General features: G+C 43.5%; 1 protein-coding gene across 3 annotated transcripts in view; it reads right to left on the reverse strand.

Annotated features, from left to right (window-relative positions):
* The window catches only part of LOC124796256 (ETS-like protein pointed), an 820,436-nt gene that overhangs the window by 161,642 nt on the left and 634,773 nt on the right, over nt 1–24,021 (reverse strand). The window lies entirely within an intron of this gene.

Genomic DNA, 24,021 nt, shown 5'->3' on the forward strand with positions numbered 1-24,021 from the left:
CCGCAGAGTTGTCTAATATTTATACAAATATAGAGCATTATATTGTGTTTACCCGGAAATTATGAGACACTCAATATCTGAAAGAGAATGATTACCAAGTACTGCACGCTCAATATAAGGCCATGTAATATTTTCATCGTGGAAGAAAGCAGCTGAATAATGCAAACGCTTGCAGTGTCATCCTAAGGTAATACTTTATGCAGCAAATGAGGCCGCACGGGTGTACACATTACTCATCGCGAGCTACGCTTCGTCACAGTTTACGCCTCACATACCGATGAGGATGTCGTTTAGAATACTACTGCCATCGTTTCCAGCAAGAACGACCACACAACAAAACTCTTCAAAGGTCCATAGAACTAGAATGCTAGAATTACACACAAAGCAGCGCAAATTACGAAAGGTAAGAAGTCGAAATTCCCAGACTGAAAAGAACGACGTGAAGTAACAATCTTAGAATGTTTTTAGAAGGAAAATAGTCGCTAGATAAACATATTCAGTGTTGCGTTTGGAACACACCTAGAATATTGAAAAAAACGTATTTCTCAACTCAAAAACAGCGAAACAGATAAACAACCGAACCAAGTTGATATGAAGCAAACTAGTGAAGTGTTACAACAGTTGGAAAGTTGGCTGAAATTGACAATGCTTGATTCCCATCAGATTGTAAACGAATGATCGAAATATGACGGTATTAAAATAATGAACAGCGGTTCCACTATAGAATTCAGCACAAGATACAGACAGTTCTTACTGGGTTTCCTCGCATATCAACTCCATGGCCATAACAGGGCATAGTAGGTTACTCTCAGAGAATGGAGGACATCGTCGCAATCTCAGCATCAAGCAGCACTGAAATTGATGAAAACTTACACGCAGCTACGAAAGCCACATAAAACAGCGAATATTAGAATAAATGGAGTAACTCGTTGAACTGCAACCTTGAGAAACAAATCGTCTTGGTATCATAGGGGAAATAATTTAGATTTAAAATCTCTTGGCTACATGCAGTTCGTAGCTTTGTAAACAGCAATTAAGAGCGGGATTTATATATTAATACCACGGATTAAGGAGACGGTACTTTTAGCAAACATTAAAGGAAACCAAAGCAAAACTTGGAAAGAGAATTGAGGGGCAAGAAGTAACATGTTTCAGGTTTCCCGTTGACATTATTATTTTGTCAGAGACTGCAAAAGAACAGATTGGATAATTTTTTGGAAACAGCTTATAAGAAGAAAACCGAAAGAAGCAAATCAAGGGCAATGGAGTGTAGTCTAATTACAGCAGGTGACTTAGAGAGGAATTCGATTAGGAAATGGAATCTAAAAAGCAGTAGATAAGTTTTACTATTTGCATAGCAAGATACGGACGGTGGGCGAAGTAAAGAGGATATTCTACATGTAATGTTCTGTAATAGCCCACTGAAGTGACATGAAATGTCGTTCTATTGGCTTATACAATTGAAACCAGAAATACTTTGAACTTTGGGAGTAGGATAACTATTTTTTCGTTTTCTTCGGCCACTGCACGTCATATGCTCTGCATATTTAGAAAGATACTACACAAAAAATTTCTCGAGAAAAATATTTTTCCACCCAAATGCAGAAGAAAATGTTGGTGATCTATCAGCGACGTCTACTGCCTTCAGATGAAACTACCAACATAAGCGATGTACAGGGATGTAAATTTGGGGTTGTCTCCGTGTATTTCACCCCATATAAGTGCGTAATGGGACAAACCGAGCTATATGTTGTCCCTTAGCGTAAGACTTTTGTCTCAGCACAGTTTTGAGATGGAGTGCGTAAGGAGGATTGTCTGGCTAAGTCGCAGGATGATACGTGCCCGCCGTTGTTTCTAGCATTCGTGGGCGGCCGACTGCCGGTTGCGCTCCGCTGCGCAGCCAAATTGCTTTCGACCAAGGACGCAACATGGCGGCGGCAGCGGCGACTGGCTGGACGAGCCAGCGCTGCCAACCGCCGGCGTCTGCCCAAACTTCCCACGCGGACGGGGCATTTTGGGCGGGGAGGGCGGGCGCCTGCCAACCAGTGGCCCTGCCCGCTCCCTTCCCACGGCTGACGGGGGGCGCGCCCCTGGCACCCGCCTAGTAAAGACGCATTTTTATGGCCGCGGCGCCGGATAATCCTGGCAGCGACAGCGGGTAATTGCCGGTGACACAGGAGGCGCCCGCGCTACGTTTCGGCAGCAAACAAATTCCCCTTGCCCGCTTGCTCGCTCTCCTGGCCACCTGTGGCTCGCCCTCTGCCGCACGCTATACGTGAGTGCTGGTTATTGTGGGCAACCTCGACGGCAATTAAGTGTCACGCGAGGATAAGTGAATCCTGCAGCGACCAGCGTGGTGTTTGCGTGCTGCTCACTCATTAGTAGAATGACAAGATACGATGAAGATACATCTCTGTGGCCCAGTAGCCTAACAACAGTGAAGTCCTTTAGATACAAGAATCCATTGCTGGTAACTATGAAAACAGACTATAAAGTGAACAGGACCAAAATTAAGAGTACGGTAATTGAATGGAGTTGAATCAAATCTCAGGTGATGCTGAGGAAATTGGATTCGATGAGACACAAAGTAATACACCAGTTTTTCTATACGGGTAGCAAAAAATGCGGAAGTAGATAGGGTATAAAATGGAGACTGACAATAATACGAAAAAGGGAGATATTTTTTATCTAATATAAAGCTAAGTATTAAGATGTCTTTTCTGAAGCACACTATTTGTCTGGACTATATAAAATGGTTCAAATGGCTCTGAGCACTATGGGACTTAACATCTGAGGTCATCAGCCCCCTAGAACTTAGAAATACTTAAACCTAAGTAACCTAAGGACATCACAAACATCCATGCCCGAGGCAGGATTTGAACCTGCGACCGTAGCGGTCGCGCGGTTCCAGACTGTAGCGCCTAGAACCGTTCGGCCACACCGGCCGGCAGGGATATAGAACTGTACGGAAGTTAAACATGGACGATAAGCAGTTAAGGCAAGAAGATAATAGAAACTTTTGAAATGTGGCGCTACAGATGAAGGCTGAAGACTAGACGGGTACATCGAATAACGAATGAGAAGGAACCGAATCGAATTTGGAAAGAAAAGCTTGCGGAACAACTGAGTAAAACAAGGGATCGGTTGATAGGACACATCCTGGACTATCTACGAATCGTCAGTTTGGTAACCGAGTTAAGTGTGGCGTTAAAAACCGCATATGGGAGTCCAATGCTCGATATCGGTAAGCAGGTTCAATGGATGTAGGCTGCAGTTGTTTTGCGGATGTGAAGAAGCTTGCACAGGAAGCCACTAGGACAACAAAAACAACAGCAGCAAGTAACACAATGCAATGTAAACAACTACTACAATCAATTGTATCACTGTTCAATTCTCTAACACAAAGATTTAGAGAATGAATCTCTTCACGAAATTAATTTTAGCTCCGTCCCTCTGCTTAATTTGCCTGTCACAAATAAGACACCAAAGCAATGTAACCTAAACGTCAATAAGGCGTCCAGTAGACAATTACGTCCCTTAAAATACGATAAAGTACTGGGACTTCGAGCCGCATTTAAACTCAACATGCGCGTATATTTATTTAGTTTTAGAAGTTTACAGCTGATGGTGCTTCTCCCTTCCCAACTTCATAGTTTCTCGTCTTCCAATGCCCTCTTGAAGACTGCTTGTGTGCGTAGCTTCCTTGACATCTGTCAACCATCTTCTAGCCGGCAGACATCGTTTCCTTTTTCCCCTTGGGTCAATCACTGTGCCTTCTTGGGCCAGCTTTATCGTCCCTTCGTTCTAAACGTTAGTACTATAGCGCCTAACGAATCTTTTGAGTGAACAGGCAAGGAGCTTTCTGTTTCAAGGTCAGTCATAGATACGTTTCATATTAAAATAAGTTGTCACATCAAATATGTCCGCTGTTATCTGTAGAACCTTCATACAACGAAATTTTTTTGTATGATGCACCTCATCTTACTATTTCTGTAACTGAACTAACGTCGTATGCAACAAAGATTAGCAGCTGGTCTCAAAGAATTCACAACAATCATAAAAACACAGCTTGGATCTTATATTTACCATCAGTAATGTTGGAAATCAAACCCTGTGACAATCATTAACATTACGGAAAACGTGAACTGCCATCACAGACTACAACACGAATGACGTTTAAAAATTTAAGAAAACACGTAGGACTTTTTTATTCACTGCATTTTGAAACTGACTGACCACCTTAGTAAACACTGTTACATTTCCATCATCGCTGTGAGTTACATTGAAGGTCAATTACTTGGCTCGTGAGACAGGAATCAGCGATCGGCTGCTTGGGAAACATGTTCCAGCGCTATCTGATACTTTCCTATGTTAACTTTTCATTACAATGTCATTAGATAGTTACTATGAAGAGATTCTAGTCACACATTAATCACTCACCTACCACAACTGCACAATTTGTTTGTGTCTGTTAAGAGTTTGGGTACTGGGAACATACGATACTGCACTTTGTGTTGACTTGTATTGTCGTTGCTGTATTGTTAAGGACGTTTAACGGTTATATACGGCTCAGGTCAGTCTAGAAAAGTTCGATTCGTAAACAATCGATTGTGACTGAAGACTGCTACAGGAAGATATTCCCACAGAGGGCAGCGCTGAAAATGTAGCTCCTTATCTGCGATTCTGCATAATTTCCAACAGCTGATTCCGGTTTCCCATCGCTCCACACGTACATAAATACTGCGAATTTGATGTGATAAATATCCACGGCAAATAAATGTTTCGACACTGGAGCACACTTAGCTGTACTGCCTATACAGCAAACGTATTCAATGTTAGCTTTTCCCTTCAGTTCATACATCATCCATTAATCTTAGTCAACTCAGCTGAGCAGAGGAATATAAAGTGGATAATTCATTACGTTATCAGGAATGGGGTATCTGCTTTCTCTTCCTAAAGTTAAGCAACAGTCAAACCTATTTCTCCAACAATATAAATGCTGATCTGACGGACAAATACGCGCATTCGCGTACGTGGTGTCTCCTCTTGCTATCAGAGTCTGAAACCAGATATTTCTGATACTGATATGGAATAACAGCTCTCGTGTTTTCAGTCACAAAATAAATCATACGAAGCTTAAAGCACAAATTTAAAGAACTTTATAACAGTTCCCTTCAGTGAATTCCTAGTCCCGCAAAATTATTCACAGCATTAGAAACTGTACGCAAGCTAGAATAGTGTTGTTGCAAAAACCAGAAACACCACAATCAATAAAGAAAATTCGGAACATTGACATGAAACGTCAAATTACTAACATTTAATTATCTGTTTAGAAAAACACGTGCGAAGCAGGAATCCGCATGGTACATAAAGGCACATGTAACCGATAACTTGGGAAAGGGATGCCTCCGTGCATTTGACACACCTCGTGGATAATACGAAGAATATTCAGGTACATACGGTAATCATTACGTCTCCTCAGCCGTTCCATTTTACTTGACCCGGTGGTTAAATGTACTGCAAGAAACAAAGTTTATTCCAGACTGTCAAAAGTACGCCAAATTCGTGTAGCTGGGAGCGCCAATACTGTGGACAAGTCGCCGCCCCCCAGCCTCCTAGACGTGCGCCGTCTAGCACACGATGGGGACTCCCTAGCGCAACTCTCCTCTCCTCCAACATGGCGGCGGCGCAACGCGCTAGGTATAAATAACCGGCGCGGTGACGTCACGGCCAAGCTAATCGACAGTTTAAAATCACATCAGGCGCTTTCCACCAGCTTCGTCTTCATGATAAATGCCGCATTTGAGGGTGGCGGATTAACAGTAGGGATTCCGAAACAGCTGGCGAATCCGTGTAGGGTGAGAAGCGTCTCAGGAGAGCTGATGGCATCGTTAAAAGAATAAAACATTTCTCAGGGAGCAGTCACAGCATCACGGTTGTTTGAGCAGAAACATCTTCCTGAAGCATGAACCGAGTGAAAAATGTTGCATAATTTAGTCTTTCGTACTGCTGTGTACCTTTTTTAATTTGATTCATCAAAGACCTTCACCTCAAGAATAAAAATTAGGTTTTTGAAGACTACTGAAAGGTATCGATAAGTTTTTATCGATGTCTTATCTGGAGACATCCTTTGAGAGATTATACGAGAGCGTCATATGAAAATCTTAAAAGTGCAATAAAATTCCTAAAACATTATACTACCATTTTCGCAGTTGGCAGGAGTTGTGAAAAATGACCAACAGTTGACAGCCTGTGTCACAGCAAAGACGGCCGCCCCACTGTCGACCTGCATCGCACTGGAGCAGCGGCCTGTGATCAGTGGGATACACAATACAGTGTGTATTGTCATGGCGATACAATCCTTATCTCCGAACTGTTCCTCTAGCGTTTGCAGTTCATAATGTTGTAAAATATGTTTATATCTTTACCATTTTGCCCTTTCTTTAGAGCAATAAGGGGACCACGCCCTACACACAAAAAACACCCACATACCGTAAAACCACCTCATCCAGTCTTCAGTGTTGGCACTATACGTGATGGCAGCTAATGTTCTCCAACCAAACCCCTCCATCAGATTGACACACCATATAGGGTGATTCGTCACTTCACATCACTCATTTCGAGCCCTCCATTGTCCAGTTGCTTCGTTCAGTAGACCACCTCAAGTGTCGCTTAGCACTGACTACAGAAATATGAGGAGCTGCTCGATCATTGTACTCCACTCTCTGTAACACCCTATGCGCCATCATTGTGCTAGCTGGACTGCTGGCAGCACTTGGGAGCTCACGGGAGATTCCTTCTGCTGTACCCTCCGGAATGCTCAACGGTCCCTGTACGTCATTACACGAGGTTTATCTGTCCTTTCTTTAACTGTGGTTGTTCTTTCGCTTTTTCCACTTTACAATCATACCATCAACGATGGACTTGGACAGCTTTAGAAGGGTTGACATGTCCTTGATGGATTTGTTAATCAGTGACATCCAATGAATAGTCCACGTTCGAAGCCACTGAGTCTTCCTGGAAGATTAATTCTTCTGGTGCTGCTGCTTCTCTGATGACAATACCCTACACTCCGCCTCGTTTCATAGTGCCGGTTTCGTCTCTCGTGATGATGATGATTGGTTTGTGGGGCCCTCAACTGCGCGGGTATCAGCGCCAGTACAAATTCCCAACCTTTGCTCAATCCAAACTCGCCACTTTCATGAATGATGAGGACAACACAAACATCCAGTCATCTCGGTGAAAATCCCTGACCCTGCCGGGAATCGAACGCGGGACCCCGTGCTAGGGAAGAGAAAACGCGACCACGAGACCACGAGCTGCGGAAGTTCGTCTCTCGTGACAACTAGTGGTCAATTCCGAGTTACATAGCGGTGTCCGGATGCTTATAATCTGACACTGTTTTGCTGATGCTCGGTGAATACCGGTGAGCCGTGCGTGGCTCATGTTCGTGCCATCTATTATGTATTATCTTGTTTTTACCGTACGGTCGCTACGTCATTTTAAATTTCAATTACTGGTGTCACAGAATTACTGTCTTGCCTGCCCGTGAGTGGCAGCAGCAGCAGCGCGTATCGATATTTTCCCTGCCGTATTATCTTTGCTGGACGGTTATTACTTCCCGGTTGTGTTGTGAAGAGAGATCGCACCTGGAGCGGTTGGAGTTGGAACGCAGCAGAAGTGCAGTCGAGACGTAGCAGCGCCCGGGGACGGAGCGCTAGGGAGGCGCGGACAGCAAGTACTCGCCGACCGCTCGCGACACAGGATGAACTGTCCGATGAACGGAGATGGCAGCGGGTTCAGTGGATCGCCTCTTTGGGCGACGTGTGTTTGGTCTTTTGACCGTTTTTGGGCCGCGTTACTGGATCATCTTACTGGACGTGGCTGGGTTCCTTCTTGTGCGGAGACGTCGTGGCCAATTGGCAAGAGTAACCTCTGCATGATTTGGTCCGAACCAGTGTGCCCAGATCGCCGTGTCTCCCAGTTCCCGGCGGACAACGGACGCTCATGGTTTGAGTGCCAACGACCTTGGTTGGTTGTTGGTCGGTCATCTGGTCAGATGACGTGTGTTTCGTCACAGACCTTCCTTCGGGTGTGTGTGTGTGTGTGTGTGTGTGTGTGTGTGTGTGTGTGTGTGTGTGTGTATATCCGCAGGTGATTTGTTCTAGTTGTTCATCAGTGATTCGTTTTACGAGTGTTCGAGTTTCTCGTGGCAGTGTTTCGTGCAACACTGTGTATCCTGTGTCAGTTCGACTGAGCAATGCTTTAAATGCTGTAAAGCTGTCTGCGTACTGCAGTAGCCAGTTGGTCGGTTGCGAAAGAGCAGCGAGTGAGTGTTTTCTTATCGTGTTGATGCTGTCCGCCACGGCGTGTAGTTCCACAGCCGTTGCGATGTTCGTGTATGCCAGTAGTTATTGTGCTTTGGCTTACTGACACACCAACATTTGATGACGAGTGTTACTCGTCTCTTCGCCTCGCTGGCATTTTGGTTGTAGTGCCGTTTGGTCTGGTGACCAAAATCAGGTAGTTGGTTGGTTCGTCGGCCGTCTGTCGGTTGGGTAGCCTTCCGAATAAGAGATCGTGGGTCAGGCTGCCTGTCTCCCCTAGACGGGAGTTAGTATTACAATCAAAGGCTGACCCTTGGAAACTTCTGATCGCCGTTTCTTGTTTGTTACGTAGTAATTTCCCTGTTTGGATTTTAATTATTTGTTTGATGTGTGACTTTCAACCGAGTATCAATATCTCTTAAATTAATGTCCTTGTCTTGCCCTTAAGGCATAAGATTGTTATGCTTTAAATGGGACCTCCAGCTTAGTTCCATTAAAATTAAATTTCTAAGGCCTTCACCCGAGTAGACTGAAGATTTAGAATATATTCTTGGGTGAAACCTCCAGAAGAACCTTGTATTTCAATTCTGCTTAAGCCTTGTGTCTTGGATTTTGAATGTGGCCTCCAGCTGATCTTAAGTTAATCAAATGAGGTCGATTAAAGTTTTAAGTGTTTTGCACCCTTGTTGTAATATTGTATGTTCAGTGTAACTGACAGGAACTCATTTTGGCCCCTTTCTTCAACCTAATCCTCTCTGTCCTGCTAGCCCAGGCATTTCAACCGGCACGATACCTATGAAGCATCCGTGGATAATGCCCTGAGATACCGTGGTTCAATAGCTCTATCAACGGCTACGATTAAGAAGGCGCGGCGGTAACAAACGAAGACGAGCAAGAAGTGACGATAAGGAAATGTGTGTTTCACCTGCAATACACCACGATTCCAACATCAGCGTACGAGAAGTTGTTGCAGTCACTGGTATCAGCTTTACGTCAGTGTGCGTAAATGAAATGTGCGTTCAGGAAAGTGTACAATCATTTGAGCAACTGGAATAAATGCACATTCCACCACCAGTACACCTATAGAACGCAGCTAATCATACACAGGATGTTGCATCCATCCCTAAACCTTTGAACGTATCAAACTCCGTAACTAAAACTGATAGTAATTTGATTTAAATTGATTTCTACACCGCTGGTTTAAACACATCAGGGGCACGATTTAACAAAAAATTCTATTTAAAACATAACTATGTCGTAACACTCTGGAAAGGAACTAAAATTTTTTTCCTAACTCCACATAAAAAACGTTTATTCCGTTAACCTGTCTAAATAAATGAATCGTTTACTGTAGAAAGGCTACTAGTCCGAAATTTACAGATTTCTATTTTTTGATGATTATTATTCTGAGTGGGTTAGTGCATTGTTCACCGCAAATAGGAAACCTGTTTGCGCTATAACAAGGGTCTAGCAACGACGTCAGTTTTCTGTTTACTGCAGGTAAGGAACTAGTCAGGGACATTTTCCGAGAGAAAGACAGAAGCCTAGACCAGAGTTATCTACAACGAAGCCCAGAGCTTTCATTTTGCAGCTTTACATGCAGCATAATGGCAGACGTAGAAATGTACCGGTATGTAAAAAAAGCACTTGTGGATACACTTTGAAGTAGTGATATCGCCTTTCACACCTCTTACAACTGAGCGATGATTTGCATGGTAAGTTCGTTCCTAGATGCCTGAAAAGGGTTCCCACTATTTCAAAATACAGTGAGATAACACTTTCAGCTGAAAATCTGCATAGTGCAACATTCATATTGCTGGCTTGGCGACGGACACTTTCAGTCTGAGAAAAGCTATACAACCTTTGGAACTCCCTTTAATAAGAGCCTACATATTTGTACTGCTTATAAATAATGGATGACATCAAGAAATCTTTGGTCTATATCCATCAAGACAAGAAGCAGTTTTGGAACTCAGTCGCCCCATGACCGACAACAACGGCATCTCGTCATCTAGCTGAAATAACTAAGAAATGCAATCATGTAAAACCTCAAATATTATTCAAATACCTGCCAGGAGATAAACTGCATATGCAACGTAAAAGTAGGAAATGTGGACGTGTTGCCTTTCTACAGTATTTCAAATATTTCTTTCACTTATTTTGTAAATTGCAGGGAAAATTCCCATACATGAAACACTCTGCATATGACCTACGCACAACAGATACACTTAAAACAGAACTCCCACTCTTCGCGAATGAGAAAAGGTACCACTGTTCGCGAAGGAAGAATTAGACGTCAGAGCATACCTCTCGGTGTCTTCCAACCAAGAATCACAAACAACTTCATTTTACTTACTAATATATTGTCTTCCAAATGTTGAAAAGAGGTGAGTGTTTAACATCACAGCTAAGACGACAGAATATAAAGCGGATGTCACGGTGCTAGATATTAGGTGAGCAATCCAAAAGGTCCAATGATTTTTTTCGCGGGACTTTAGCTATGCAAAATTGATATACTGCCATTTTTGGAGAAAATCTGTCATAAATGGCGGTACAATAAATTTCGTTGTCCGTCTAGATTGCATATATCTCTGATTTTTTTGACCGGTTTCTGTTCAGTGAAACCGTCTTTATACCGGACGAAATAAGATCTGATAATGGTTCGATGAAACTGAAACCGGTCATAGCATACTTTAGCTCTGGTCATGGTTGCCATGTGAAAGAAATGTAGTTCGACTGAGCAGCACATCTACGATTGTTATCGAAAATACAATTATTATCGAAAATACGATTATATGGGGTATCGAGCGAAGTTTGTGACAGGACTGAAGATTTCTTTGTAGAGAGGACGCAGAATGTTATCTTGAATATAGAGTGTTCGACAGATGTCGAAGTAGTTTCAGGTGTGCCAGACTGAAGTGTGATGGACCCTTGCCGTTCGTGTTATCTGTTAATAACCTTGGAGACAATATTGAAAGAAACCTCAGACTTTCGCTAATGATGCTACTATAATGAAGTCTTGTCTGAAAAAAAACCTGCACAAATACTCAGTCGGATCTTGATAAGGATTTACAAGTGATGCAAAGATTGGCAACTTGCTTTGAATGTTCAGAAACGAAAAAACTCAACAAATTTTATATCCTGTGGCTACAATATTAGTGAGCCACAATTCGAATTGGTCATCTCATACAAACACCTGTATGTAACAAATGGAGCAATCACATTGACTAAGTCGTAGATAAAGCGTAGAAGAGTTTTGTTCATTGGTAGGATACTACAAAGTGCAATCTGTCAACAAAGATTGCTCGCAAAACACTCGTACGACTTACCCTACATCAATGCTCAAGTATGATGGTCCCACACCAAATAGGACTAACGGGGGATACGGAAAGCAGGTAAAGAAGAGCAGAACGAATTGTCACCAGTTTGTTAGACCGATGGGAGGTCGTCGCGGACATGCTGAAAAAACTGTACTGCCAGGCGCTTGAACGTGGACGCAAAATATCCCGTGAATGCCTTCTTACAAAACTTCAACAACCAGCTTTAACTGGCAAATTTAGGAATATACTACAAACCCCTACGTAAGTACAGCGCGCACTAAGGCGTCTAAGCGACCATTCTTCCCGCCCCTTTCGTGAATGGAATGGGAATAATGACCTAATAACTGATACGGGCAGTACCTTCTGCTACATATTTCACTGTGGTATTCGGAATCTGGATATAGATGTAGATGTCACATGGTGCTGCGCAGTTCGCGTTAAAAAGTATGTCGCCCCAAAACTAGCTACGTGATAGTATTGTCAGGTCAGAGGTAAGTTGCTGGGGCTACGTCTAGTTGGCGGGTGGGGCGAGCAGGCGCGCCTCGGGCATCCGCCCAGAAGTGGCCGGCGGCCGGGCCCCATCTCTCTCGTGTGTACGGCTGTATCGTAATGCCGAATGTCAGGAAACCAAAATAACGTACTTGGCACGGGGCACAGAATGCCTCCCACCGCCTGCTTAAAACTCTCGCAGAACGGGGCCGGCTCCAGGTTTCCAGCTGACACCGCCCAAATACCACTTCACTTTCATGCATCAGTTCAGGTTCATAAGTTTGTAGAGGGTGGGGTCCAAAACCAGTGAACCTGTAAACGGCGTGTGAGTAACTGTTGTGTCACTTAATACATTTCGTATGGCAAAAACTTCACACACGTTCTCAGACTTTTTATTGCTGCATTCTCACCTCAGTAACTAGCTGTTGACTGAATATCAGAACACGACGATTTGGAGAGTGGGGTGTGCGGGGTGATGCGTTCACTGGGCAACACAATTACACAGCACCTTCACATATTTACGACGTAAAAGCTGTACCACTGTGTTCTGCCAGTGAGACAAAGGGTTTAGCAAAAAAAATGGTTCAAATGGCTCTGAGCACTATGGGACTCAACTGCTGAGGTCATTAGTCCCCTAGAACTTAGAACTAGTTAAACCTAACTAACCTAAGGACATCACAAACATCCATGCCCGAGGCAGGATTCGAACCTGCGACCGTAGCGGTCTTGCGGTTCCAGACTGCAGCGCCTTTAACCGCACGGCCACTTCGGCCGGCAAAGGGTTTAGCACTGCCTATTTGTTTCATTTCTCCCTCGTGGACAGTATGTACACAAATGTAATTTTAATACAGTCTCTTCATCATTTCATTTCTTCCGTAATACTTTGAACCCATAAAACTTTAAATATAATGTCGTATCTGGTTCACAAGGTGGTCTGGACACTAAGTTACAAAGGAGATTCACAACTTTATCTGAATAATTGCTGGCCTTTCTATGATAGTATCTTCTAGGGAAGAAGCACTGTCTGCGTTCCCGTCCTCCAGAGTTACATCAATAATCGTCTACTAGATACCACGGTCAAGGGTAAACAGAAATGCTACGAGTTGCAAACGACTGATGCCGTAATTGTGACAAACAACTGCTCGCCAGCATTTAACTGTTGGTACACATTACATTTTCAGGAAGAGGCAAGGACTGCGTTAAACATCCGAACCACTCCGAAAGAAACGAAACTTTTTTCTAAGGTTGGTACCTTTTCCTGTGATGAAACCATTATTGGGTTTTGGAAAACTGTCCAAAATGATAGCAGCTGTTAAGAATTGAGTATATTCCTAAAAGTTTTGGGAGGTCCTAACTAAGAGAGACAGTAATGTAAGACGTCATACAAGCAGTCAGGGAGCGCTCTAGCAGGGTTGAGTGCGAAAGGAGACTCCGCAAACCGCAGTCAGTAACTTGCGAGTGCTCGAACAGAGCGGTCTGTTTGACACCGCCCCAAACCGGTGAATAAAAACACTGTGCGCCTCACAGAGAACCTCTATTTATAAACACGAGTTCTTTGGAAATGTGTCAGCTGCCTTATTTATGACGCAAGTGAACATGACGTCAACGGACAGCTCAGAAGCTTCTTCACTCGGCAAAGCACTGAAATGAGTGCATAGTGTGGAAAAAGAACCGATCCCACCATGTATCCCACAATTACCGCGTTTCGTGTAGTAAGAGCACTTTCAAACTATCATTGCATGTAATAAATATGAAATTTGACCTTGAAATCAGATAAATAACCGCTGCTAACGGATAATACTCTACTTCAGCAGACTACTACGTATCCTAACGACAAACAAGCACTCGGTAAAGTTCATCACATTGTCTTCTAAAAGAAAAGGGCTTTTGTAGCCAATACTAACTGTATAACCACCATATCCTTGAACTTTTTCTCAACGTTAGCGTTTTTTGTGTATTTTACCTGCAAAACTAGCGTGGCGATCCTTTTCGGTGCGTCCACGCAAGCCATCTGCTTTGAGCGGCATCAACGTAACATACTAACTGAATACATTGACGTACCTCATTTCCTAGTAGATTATCATTACAGAGAGCTACCTACCAACGCCTCCTCATTCTGTAAACTTACCAGAATGAACGTACACTCTGAAGCAAAATGTGCGCCGATTTGAAACTTACTGGCAGATTAAAACTGTGTGGAAGACTAGGACTCGAATCTAGGACCCTTGCCTTTAGCGGGTAAGTGCTCTACCGACTAAGGTATCCAAGTATCAGTCACGACCAGCCCTCACACCTTTACTTCCGTCAGAATCTCATCACCTACCTTCCAAACGTCACAGAAATTCTGCACAACTTGCGGGACTAGCATTCATGAAACGAAGGATGTTACGGAGACATGGCTTAGCCACAGCCTGGGGGATAATTTGCAGAATCAATTTTCACTCTGAGCAGGAGTCTGCGCTGATGTGAAACTTCCTGGCACATTACAACTGTGTCAAATGACTTTCAAGTAGAGATATCGCCAGATTATGATTGACCAAAATTTTATAACATACTGTCAAATAATGAAAGAAGAGATTGCTAATAAGCGTTCCATCAAGTAATAGCAAGCCTTTGATGCAACCCGATGAATTTGCAGACAGGAAGAAGATTGCCATGCCGAACTGCTCTTGCAATAAATACAAATGCAACAGCAGTAAAGATAACGTCGTGAGTTAAGTTAAATTTAAAAGTTGTTTACAGGATTTTCTCTTACTTTTACATTAGTTTTGACGTGTATCATTATATCTTTAGTCAAGGTGCTGGGGAAAGCTTTGCAAAACAACCTATTAGAATAGTAAGAATTGGCAAGATCCTCATTGTTACGAACACAGCTTCAACAGAAACGAACGAAATAATTATCGAACAAAGTACTTCAGCGATGCATTAGAAAGAGTAGAGAGAACCAACGTGGAGATAATTTTACTCAACGACTTGGCAGTCAGCGAACAAGCTGTCTGCACTTCCAACGCTAGACACTTTTAGAGATGTTATCCGCAGCTTTGGGCGCTCTGACATGTAATAAAAACTGAGAACTACTTGATACAGATTGACTCTAACAGGTTCGATTCCCGGCGGGGTCAGGGATTCTCTCTGCCTCGTGATGGCTGGATGTTGTGTGCTGTCCTTAGGTTAGTTAGGTTTAAGTAGTTCTAAGTTCTAGGCGACTGATGACCATAGATGTTAAGTCCCATAGTGCTCAGAGCCATTTGAACCATTTGACTCTAACATAGAAGATAACAGCAACCAGCCACATTTTACAATGCTATTTATTTATTTAAATAGTTCGTTCACGTTAAGATGAATTTTACATCAGCTTTCGCTTTTTGTTTTCCCAACTAATAAAATTTCCTTGGAATAGAGGTGCCGATTTTCAAACCCGCCCCAGTACGTTCCAGTGCAGACTGCTTGTGATCTTGCACCATCGAAAACTGTATGATGCACTTCTTTATTTTTATATACGTACATAATCTAAAGCACCACTCACAAACTAAGAAGTTTCACCATGAGAGTGGCACACTTTACGGTTTCTGAAAGAACAACAAGGAGGAGAAATTAATCGGCGTAATTTAAAGCACTGTGTTGAAGTATTGATGAAGCTGTACTCGGCAGGCTTTATATAAGAAATTTCTATATATAACCGCTAAAAAGCTAACAAACCTTTATTGTTCTGCAACTAGTTTCGACAGTACGCCATCGTCTGACAGGCTCTGAAAATTTAAAATGTTTATGTCATGTATCTGTAATTTTAAATTATATCTATTTAGCACTGAGTACATGATGTTATGCCATACTCCAGGCCCTCTTATTGTAACAGTGGTAAGTGGATGTTTTTTAGCATTAAAGACGTACGATATACACCAGTTAGAAATTCTGAAGTCTACCAGATGGCGACAAACTGCTGAAAGTAATGCGGACAATAAGACATTTTAGCAGTTTTGTGGTGGTTGTACGTAAGAACGACCGTGCTGAAGTGACGCCTCGCTCAGTTCCCACTTGGCTCGGGAAGGCAGAGTGTTCGTGCCTCTCCTCTCCTCCCCTATCCTACACCTCACCTCACCTCTGCTTCCCACGACCACCGCCCTTCTTTTCTTTCATTTAGCGTGCGAAAGTAGGCGTCGCGCTGCTGTCGCGGGCTTTGTTGACAGACAAACGGAGCTTTGCCAGTGGTGAAAACCATCGTTCCTCCAGCAGAAGCGAAACTTCCGTAAGCGAATCTGCCCGGCGGTACCGGCAGATATCGTCGTGTGCTTAGCGACAACGCAGGAGTAACTGCATGGAGGGCTTCTGTACTGATTATGAGAGGGATTTCACCAAGCTGCATTTGCTTAACGCAGACGAATGCAGTACTGGGTAAAAAGTCGCGTCATATCGCCCCCCCGTATGTCATTTCCTGATTATATACAGGGTGTTTCAAAATTACATCGACACACTTCGAGGACGTGTAGAAGTTATCTCGAGGAACAAAATGAGGATAGGAACCCGTTTGCAGAAACGCCATCCAACTACGCTACACAGCGTCGAAGTTATAGGAGCTGGAGGCTGACAATGTGTGCATATACAGGCTGATTCCATGATGTTGTCAAAGTTTCAGGAATGATGGCGAACGATAAATATAACAATTTGAGTTGAGGGACCCTGGTGCGGAAACGAGCGAGTCTAAAATTATAAACGAAAATCGTTCTGATTCCTCTGACAGTAGAATACTTCTTCCAGAACTGTTGTTGCCAAGATTGTAGGATAAGCAACTTTGAGAGGTGTTAATATGGGCGAAAACACAAAAAAAGTCCAGTAAACATGGGCTCTACAATGGTACTTGAAAAACTATGAGCACTTTTTCATCTTCGCCGCGGCGGTGGAGACAAAATCCAGGAATCAACAAATACAATTATTAGTCACTACGCGTCATTAGACGCAAGATGTTTTCTTTCTGGACACACTAAATAACTCATTGCGCCTCGTGCCTTACCCAGATGAAAGCTGCCATCATGGTTAAGAAGATATTCCACCAAATATATTTCGACAGATTCTTTAATAATTGAATCACAGGAGGACTTCCGTAGAAGAATAATCCACGGAATTTGGGGATACAATACTCGGCTATAGCTGACTTACTCGGCTGTGAAACGCGTGTGGCGATCGTGTTCTACGCACCTTTCCCGCACTGTGCGTGTGGTCTGACCAATGTAAGCTTTGTCACACTGACATTGTGTTCTGCAAACTTCAGCCATCCGCAAAACGAACCGAGAAGAGCACAGGTCTTTGTACGTGGCTAGAAGATATTTACAACATAATGTTTCCTTAGGAGCCTACATAATATCGATGAAATGATGTCAACGCATGGAACGCCCTGGACTTCAACAGTTCCTAATCCTAGAATTCATAAGTGACTGGACAAACAAAAACTCGTAAGAGAGGTCTGTAAGACCCGTACCTTAAAACAAGTACTAATTATTAGTATTAAAAGGGATGTTACAAAGTTTTGAAGGGGTTGATGACATAGAATGGTATTACGGTAGCGGGGCTTTAAAATTACGTTATAGTTTTCAAGAGTTCAATAACTAACTGTCAATTTTACTGATCCACAGTGGAATACTTGCTCTTCACAAATAAATTCGCAATGTTTTCTGCATGTGTTTCTGTTCATTTGCAGAATGATTGACCTCTTTTCCGTCTAACCGACGTCGGCAAATGAAGCATCTTCTTTCAAGTGGTCTTCCACTTGCCGCAATCTTCGTCTGTTGGCTAGCAATTCCACAACGTGCCGTGGATTGTAGATTCTCCTCTCTATATGTACAAAGTTCTGCTTTCGTCAGATCGACCTTCCATGTAGTTGGATGTTACTGTGAAAATAAGCACAGGATTCTTATTCCTTCTATATCCAATATGTTTGTCCACAAGACAAAAAACCATATTTCTGACTGTCCGTTTCAAGTATGTACGTGCCTTCTAGTCAATAAATTCAACTCCTGATTTACAGTCATTACAGAATAATATTTTTACGTCATTCATCTACAGTGGTGGTGTTTTGCAGAGACTTAGCAATATCGCACATTTGTTCTTTTTGGTCACAAGGCACGACTGTCAACTTGTCTTTAGACGAAAATGATGCTTATAAAACTGATTTAGAGTGGATTTTCCTCTTTGATTACTTAGATGGAAAAAGTGGAATTTCCATGACAGTGTGGATTCCTAATTTGCTCATTGGTGACAGTGATTTACTCTACTGAGTTCAGTCATGACCGATAAGGAAATCATTAATTCCGACGTCAGTATCATCTAATTATTCACTGCTTGCTTCACTAAGGACACTAGAAGACGGGAGTTCACTATACTGGTGATCGTCGTTGTCTGAAACTCTGCTGAAACTCTGCCATCTCCTTTGTCAAAGAGAGCTTCCTCTTCGAGCCATTCAGTAATAACTGATTTAAAGTTTTGATCATTTGCGCTACCTTCAGATTTTGTTGTTCTGTTCCTTACAGGTACTTCGGTATGTATTTTCTAAAGCAAGGAATAATATTATCTTAAGTACTTATTCTGTTTGTGATAGAAAACACATGATCATCAACAAGTAATTTGGCTTTGAGAAACACATATTCAGCTGAGTACTGGGATGTTCCCAGATTAAAATTTTCACCCTGCAGCGGAGTGTGCGCGGATATAAAACTTCTTGGCAACTTCAATCTGTATGCAGTACAGAGACTCGAACTACGGACCTTTGTATTTCGCAGGAAGTGATCTCCAACTGAGTTCTCAAGCGAAAGGCTAAGGTCCCGAGTTCCAGTCTCGGTCCGGCAAATAGCTTCAATCTATCAAGAAGTTTCATACTGGGATGTTGCTTGTACACTGTTTCTGACTTCTCATCAAAGCGTATAACTGTGCCAGACTGATACCTGTTAACAGTAATTTAGGTACTTTAACGCTTCATTCAGGTAAACTATAAACTGGTTCTATAAGCTAAGGGGTCTGAAAGACCCCTGCCATGCATTATATATGCAAGATTACCAAACTCATAAAGCAATGTAATGTAATTACTTTGACTTGAGGCAAATATTGTTCCAGCTCAAGAAAGTCAGTTACAAAGGACATCAAATAAAGGAATTTCCCAGAAAAACGAAACGTTACCGGGTCTCAAAGACCCCTGTTATTAATCCAAGGGTTAAAGCTGCGCTAATGCTATATGGAGAATATCGATAATCTTTGAACACAAATTGCAAGTGTTCCAGCTCCTTTTGCACGGCTGTCTCCATCAGACACAACATGTGCCCGATGTACCTTTGTAGGACACCTATAGTTTGTAAATAGTCATGAAATGGTTCAAATGGCTCTGAGCACTATGCGACTTAGCTTCTGAGACCATCAGTCGCCTAGAACTCAGAACTAATTAAACCTAACTAACCTAAGGACATCACACACATCCATGCCCGAAGCAGGATTCGAACCTGCGACCGTAGTGGTCGCTCGGTTCCAGACTGCAGCGCCTAGAACCGCACGGCCACTCCGGCCGGCCAAGAGTGATGACTTCTCGGCGACCCAAAAACCCATCCAGTCCCCACTAAGCCTCATTTTCACACTTCCATTGTAAACTGGATATCATTGTGGACTAATACAGAGAAATGCTGTTAGAGGTCCTACAGCCAGACTAGCTGTCTACTGAAAGGACGACAATTCTTACTCACGAAACGTGAGCGAGAAAAGGCGCGAACGTAGGTGTCGGGTGTTTCCGTTACGGAGGGGGCCAGTTGGAGGACGGGCCGTCACGTCTGGAACGGTTGCCGGGGGAGTGTATCGTTAATTACGGCAGGTGTGTGCCGGCAGGTGGCTAGCACAGACGCATCCAGCTGCGGCCCGCGCCGGCACGCGCCGCTCCACTGCCTACCTCTGCCACTGCCTCCGTCTACTGCACCACACTGCACTCGCGTCCTTGCCTACTTACGTGGTTCACGTTTTCCGCTGACACGTCTCAGGAGCACTATACTAAGTTGTTTTTACAGCTCGTTCGCTGGGTTCTTATTTCATGTAGGTCGTACACTGAGGCGACAAAAGACAGGGACCTAGTACTGTGTCGGACTCCTTTTGCCCGCTGTCGTATAGCATCTCGACACAGCATAGACCCAACAAGCCATTGGAATCTCCTGTAGAGTAATTAAGTCCTGCTTCTAAGGCCGTGGAGGATACTTTTTTTTGTTGCGAACTGACTTCTCGATTATGTCCCATAAATGTTCGATGGGCGACGTAATCATTCGCTCGAACTGTCCAGAATGTTCTTCAAACCAGTTACGAAAAATTATGGCCCGGTGACACGGCACTTCGTTATTCAAAACACAGCGCATTGTCAGCCATAAAATTCCATCGCTGTTTGGAAATACGAAGTCCATGATTATCTGCAAATAGTCTCCAAGTATCTGAGCATAATCATTTCCAGTCAATGATAGGTTCACTTCCCTGTAAACATAGCCCACACCATTATGGAGCCACCACCGGCTTGCGCAGTGCCTTGTTGACAACTTGGGTGCAGGACTTCCTGGGGTCTGGTCGACACTCAAACCCTGCCATCAGGTCTACCAACTGAAATCGCGACTCATCTGACCAGGCCACGGTTTGGACATTGCAGGAGATGCCGTGCTCTTATCACAAGCACTCGCGTCGGTCGTCTGCTGCCATAGCTCATCAAAGTCAACGCCTAACGGATACGTTCGTCGTACGTCCCAGATTGAGTTCTGCCATTATTTCGCGCAATGGTGCTTGTCTGTTAGCACCGACAGCTGTACGAAAATGCCGCTGCTCTCGGTCGTCAGGTGAAGGCCATCGGTATTGCGTTGTCCGTGACGAGAGGTAACGCCTGAAATTTGCTATTCTCGGCACCTTCTTGACGCTCTGTATTTCGGAATATTGAATTACCTAACTATTTCCGAAATGGGATGTCCCATGCGTTTAGCTCCAACTACCCCGTCTATTAATTCCCGTTGTGCAGCCACAATCACGCCGGAAACGTTTTCACGTGACACACCTGAGTACAAATGACACCTCCGTCAGCGTACTGCCCTTTTATATCTTGCATACGCGATACTACCGCCATCTGTATGTGTGTCAACTCGTCACCTCAATTTAATTTCAGATATTGTTGCTTGAGAACGTACTTACTTTTTTAAACTCTTGTTCTTTATTTTGGCCTATCTAAGCCGTTGGTTGGAACACACACTTCGGAATTCGGTAGTTATCAGGTGTCAAAAATAGATTAGGTGGAAGTTTACCAACAATTTGTACAGAGACCAGACCGCAGTTATCCAAGAAGTAAAGAGTGTGAAATGTAATTGAGAAGTGAGTACGACAGTGTTGTAGTCTATTACCTCTGCTATTCCATCACTACACTGAGAAAGCACCGCAAACATTAAAGAAAACTATAGTCAAATTCTGAACGGTAATGGAAGTTATGGGAGAAAAAAATAGAAGAGAGTTGTCTGAGACGCTGTGTTACGGTCAAAGACGGCAAAGGACTCAAAAGAGTAGTCTAACTAACAAGTATCGTGAAATGATTGAATTGAATACCGGAAAAATAAAGGTAGTGGGATGTAGTCAATTTAAGAAAACTGATGCTGTGGAAATTAGTAGTAGATGAGTTTTGCAGTCTGGGCAGCAGTGTAACGTATGACGACAGAGAGGAGAAATGCTTCGATCGGAGTGACACGACCTTCAGAGAGCAATTTGGTAAAAGGAGGGACAGACTGGTAGAACACATCCTGAGATATCAAGGAATAGTTAATTTGATAACGAAGGGAAGTTTGGGCGGTAAAACGTGTACGAAGAAATCAAGCCTTGAATTATGGAAACAGTGACATACGATTGATCTGCATCAAACCAGCCTTCGGACTGACGGCTACGACGACAACAATCACAGGTGATTTTTCTCTCGGTATTTAAGGAAATAGAATGGTTCAAATGGCTCTGAGCACTATGCGACTTAACTTCTGAGGTCATCAGTCACCTAGAACTTAGAACTAATTAAACCTAACTAACCTAACGACATCACACACATCCATGCCCGAGGCAGGATTCGAACCTGCGACCGTAGCGGTCGCTTGGTTCCAGACTGTAGCGCCCAGAACCGCACGGTCACTTCGGCCGGCTAAGAAAATAGAACTATCGCACAGACATGGCTCGTTTTCGGTGCAAACTGGGTCAGCCTCGCAGATACACGTTACGAGACCAGCGAAGAAGCAGAAGAGATCACTTTTCTCTTTTATTAAGAGCGTTAATTCTGTACTCTGAAATGTTACAGTTTTATCTACCCAGTTCAGTTTGGGGTTCATCGTATCCAACGTAATGCCAAACAGAGGCTGTCAGGAGATGTATTAATTACAGCATGAGCAATGCTGATCCCTACAGAAAATGCAAGCTGAACTACTAGAGAGCACGTAAATAACTTAATAAAGCAGTGATTAACCGACTTAGTACACAGCTGTCACGTAGTATGCATGGCCCTATTCGCCACGTTTCTGTGTTCAGTCTAGCTACAAGTCGAACTCCAGATATTTCTGGTTTATGAATTCAGTTTGTCGGACGAGCGTTTCGAGACGTTGGCAGTACTGGACAAGAACGTGAAAAGCCACCAGCCATGTGGTCCAGGCTAGGTGCAAGTCTGTTTCGGCAGCTCGATAGGATAGTTATTCTTGCCGTGGTTGCGCGGTCGAAATGAAAGAGAGCGGCGACCGCGCGGTCGCGTGTCTGCGGGCAGGCACCTGTCGCCGTCATCTGGCCGCCGCCGCCGCCGCACGCGCCGCCACCTGCGCTGACCACCAGCTGCCTCCTCAAACACTCCGCAGTCTGCCCCGTCTAGCCCACATCTCCTACTTACCGACTCGTCGCCCCCAATACCGCGTAAGATATTACGCTCCTAACCACAATCCCGTAGCCAGACTCACTGGTCACCAGAAGACTGCCGAATCGAAAGGTAGGTACATGCATTGTTAAGCGTCAACTGCACGCGGTCAACTCTGCCGAACACGGACGGCTGGCGGACACTTTAATCCGACGCATTCTGTCCGAAGCGGGCGGCTGTTGCTGTTTGCGTCGGTGTGTTAGTATGCAAGCTTGTATAGCTACATGCGCAGTCTCATTTCTTGCAGTACGAAAGGATAAGTTGAAATTACTTCGCAGCAACTATGTTGCGAAAAACAGTGACTGTCAATTTCTCATCAGCCTCCTACCTTTCCTTAAATTATGTCCCTATCCACAGAAAATGTGGTTAGGGCATTCTGACGCCAGTAACCTACAAATAACGGGGAAAATTTACATTGGGCGCCGTTGCAAAACTTCTTATGTAATTTACAAAAAGTTGTTCTTGAGGAATAATTAAGAGCTGTAACTAACACGATCTTAATTCACATTACATCTAATCGATCGTAGGGCGTTGAATGTTCTGGCTATGATCTGGAAACCTTTTTGTTCTCAACGATATAACAATACAAATACAACAAACATTTACCTGATTGGTCCTACCACAGACCTAAATGCAATAGACCATATGTGCACTGCGGCCACTGACTTGACACGTTTCTCAGCCTGTAGTACAACCTCTAAGACGAAAAGATTCCTTTGTTTTGTGTGCGGTCGCTGTAGGTAACACAACAAGCTCTACATTATTACACTTTTTTCCCCAAGCTATTTTGTAATGCAGGTTTGGGATCATTAAAATAATACTACTAGCTCTGTGGACAATTTTTTCATTTGTGTTCACGAATTATTGTGTACCGAACCACGTGTCAAGCTTAATGCCAGACATTCGTCAGGTGAAATTCGTTAACTTCGTAATAGCGTGCTGAATTGCTATAACGATATACTGAAAT

Source organism: Schistocerca piceifrons, chromosome 4 (assembly GCF_021461385.2).
Source record: "Schistocerca piceifrons isolate TAMUIC-IGC-003096 chromosome 4, iqSchPice1.1, whole genome shotgun sequence".
In the NCBI taxonomy this organism is placed as follows: Eukaryota; Metazoa; Arthropoda; class Insecta; order Orthoptera; family Acrididae; genus Schistocerca; species Schistocerca piceifrons.